General features: G+C 39.8%; 1 non-coding gene across 1 annotated transcript; it reads right to left on the reverse strand.

Annotated features, from left to right (window-relative positions):
• Nucleotides 1-2,120: 2,120 nt before the first annotated feature.
• Nucleotides 2,121-2,227, reverse strand: LOC135271410 (U6 spliceosomal RNA). The gene has a single exon (XR_010339555.1). It is a non-coding gene; the product is annotated as a U6 spliceosomal RNA (small nuclear RNA).
• Nucleotides 2,228-3,205: the final 978 nt, after the last annotated feature.

Consider the following 3,205-nt stretch of genomic DNA (forward strand, 5'->3'; position numbering starts at 1 on the left):
GTTATCTTAGATTTAACAACAAACAAAAAACCCCTAATATTTCCTAACCACAGATTACATTTCCAGCTCCATTTAGCCAGCCCCACAAGGGTGCTCCTATTTAGAGGAACCAGGGGAGACAGCAAATAATTTTGTTCAGTGCAACCCATTCAACTCATCAAAAGACTACTCAAGCATGGGCCTTATCAATGGGTATCTATAGTGTCATTGATTAGTTATCATTACTATGGAATGTACATTATGAGAGGCAACTGGACTTCATAGTTTAGAATACAAATTCTAGAGGCAGATAGAGTTTGAATGCTTTCTCCACCACTTTTTTTCTTGAATGACTCATTTTTAAAAATTATACTTTAAGTTCTGGGGTACATGTGTAGATTGTGCAGTATTGTTACATAGGTATACACATGTCACGGTAGTTTACTGCATCCATCCCCCCCGTCACCTACATTAGGTATTTCTCCTAATGTTATCCCTCCCCAATGCCCCTACCCCTTGTGATCCCTCCCCTAGCTCTCCCACCCCCTAACAGGCCCCAGTGTGTGATGTTCCCCTCCCTGTGTCCATGTATTCTCATTGTTAACAACCACTTATGAGTGAGAACATGCAATGTTTGGTTTTCTGTTCTTGTGTCAGTTTACTGAGAATGATGGTTTCCAGATTCATCCATGCCCCTGCAAAGGACATGAACTCAACCTTTTTTATGGCTGTATAGTATTCCATGGTGTATATGTGCCACATTTTCTTTATCCAGTCTATCATTGATGGGCATTTGGGTTGGTTCCAAGTCTTTGCTATCATAAACAGTGCCTCAATGAACATACATGTGCATGTGTCTTTATAATAGAATGATTTATAATCCTTTGGGTATGTACCCAGTAATGGGATTGCTGGGTCAAATGGAATTTCTATTTCTAGGTCCTTGATGAATCGCCACACTGTCTTCCACAATGGTTAAACTAATTTACACTCCCACCAACAGTGTTCCTATTTCTCCATACCCTCTCCAGCATCTGTTGTCTGCAGATTTTTTAATGATCACCATTCTAACTAGCGTGAGATGGTATCTCAATGTGGTTTTGATTTGCATTTCTCTAATGACCAGTGATGATGAGCATTTTTTCATATGTTTGTTGCCCTCATGTATGTCTTCTTTTGAAAAATATCTGTTCATATCCTTCGCCCACTTTTTGATGGGGTTGTTTTTTCTTGTAAATTTGTTTAAGCTCTTTGTAGATGCTGCAGGGGTAGACTGCAAAAATTTTTTCCCATTCTCTTGGTTGCCAGTTCACTCTAATGATTGTTTCTTTTGCTGTGCAGAAGCTCTTAAGTTTAATTAGTTTCCATTTCTCTATTTTGGCTTTTGTTGCCATTGCTTTTGGTGTTTTAGTCATAAAGTCCTTGCCTATGCCTATGTCCTGAATGGTATTGCCTATGTTTTCTTCTAGGGTTTTTATGATGTTAAGTCTTATGTTTAAATCTTTAATCCATCTGGAGTTAATTTTTCTATAATTTGTAAGGACGCAGTCCAATTTCAGCTTTCTGTGCATCGTTAGCCAGTTTTCCCAACATCCTTTATTAAACAGGGAATCCTTTCTCCATTGCTTGTTTTTTTCAGGTTTTTCAAAGATCAGATGGTTGTAGATGTGTGGCATTGCCTCCAAGGCCTCTATTCTGTTCCATTGGTCTATATCTCTATTTTGGTAACAGCACCATGCTGTTTTGATTACTGTAGCCTTGCAATATATCTTGAAGTCAGGTAGCATGATGTCTCCAGCTTTGCTTTTTTTTGCTTAGAGTTGTCTTGGCTATGCAGGCTCTTTTTGGTTCCATATGAAGTTTAAGGTGATTTTTTCAGTTCTGTGAAGAAGTTCAATAGTAGCTTGATGGGGATAGCATTGAATCTATAAATTAATTTGGGCAGTGTGGCCATTTTCACAATATTGATTCTTCCTAACCATGAGCATGGAATGTTTTTCCATCTGTTTGTGTCCTCTCTTATTTCCTTGAGCAGTGGTTTGCAGTTCTCCTTGAAGAGGTCCTTCATGCCCCTTGTTAGTTGTATTTCTAGGTATTTTATTCTCTTTGTAGTTGTGAGTTCACCCATGATTTGGCTCTCTAAAAATATGGAACACTTCATGAATTTGCATGTCATCCTTGCACAGGGACCATGCTAATCTTCTCTGTATCATTCCAATTTTAGTATATGTGCTGCCAAAATGAGCACGCCTCCACCACTTCTAAGCTGTGAATTTGACTAAATTCCTCAACTACCAAGGGCTTCAAAGTCATTAACTGAGAAATGAGAATGAACAGAGTCGTACATCACTTCATGATGGGGACACATTCTGAGATATGCATCAATAGGTGATTTCATTGTTGCACAAACATCCTTGGGTGTGCTTACACAAACCAAGATGGTAGAGCTGGCTACATATCAAGGCTCTATGGAATGAATAGTCTGTTGTTCCTAGGCTACAATATTGCACACATGTGCAAGGAGAGCTAGGGGAGCAATAGCAGGGAGTGGGGGACTAGACTGAATCCTAGAGGCAGTTGTAACACAATGGCAAATATTTGTGTATCTAAACACAGAAAAGATACAGTAAAAGTACAGTGTATAAGAAATAGTAGCTGGGAATGTTGGCTCACACTTGTAATCCCAGCACTTTGGGAAGTTGAGACAGGTGGATCAGGAGGTCAGGAGTCCGAGACCGGCTTGGCCAAGATGGTGAAACCCCATCTCTACTAAAAATACAAAAATTAGCCAGGCACGGTGGCAGGTGCCTTTAATACCAGCTACTCGGGAGGCTGAGACAGGAGAATCGCATGAATCCAGGAGACAGAGGTTGCAGTAAGCCAAGATCACACCATTGCTCTCTAGTCTGGGTGACAGAGCAAGACTCCATCTGGAAGGAAGGTAAGGAAGAAAGGAAGGAAACGCCTGTATAGGGCAGTGACCATGAATGGAACTTGCAGAACTGGAAGTTGCACTGGATGAGTCAGTGAGTGGGTGGGGAGTGAATATGAAGGCCTAGGATGTGACTCTGCACTACTGTAGACTATACATACTGTATACCCAGACTACATTTATTCAAAAATATTTTTCTTTCCTCATTAATAAATTAACCTTAGCTTATTGTAACATTTTACTGTATAAACATTTGATTTCTAACTTTTTCACTCTTTTGTAATAACACTTAGC

This window comes from Aotus nancymaae, unplaced genomic scaffold, assembly GCF_030222135.1.
Source record: "Aotus nancymaae isolate 86718 unplaced genomic scaffold, 86718_ANA_hifiasm-v0.15.2.pri h1tg000077l, whole genome shotgun sequence".
Classification (NCBI taxonomy): Eukaryota; Metazoa; Chordata; class Mammalia; order Primates; family Aotidae; genus Aotus; species Aotus nancymaae.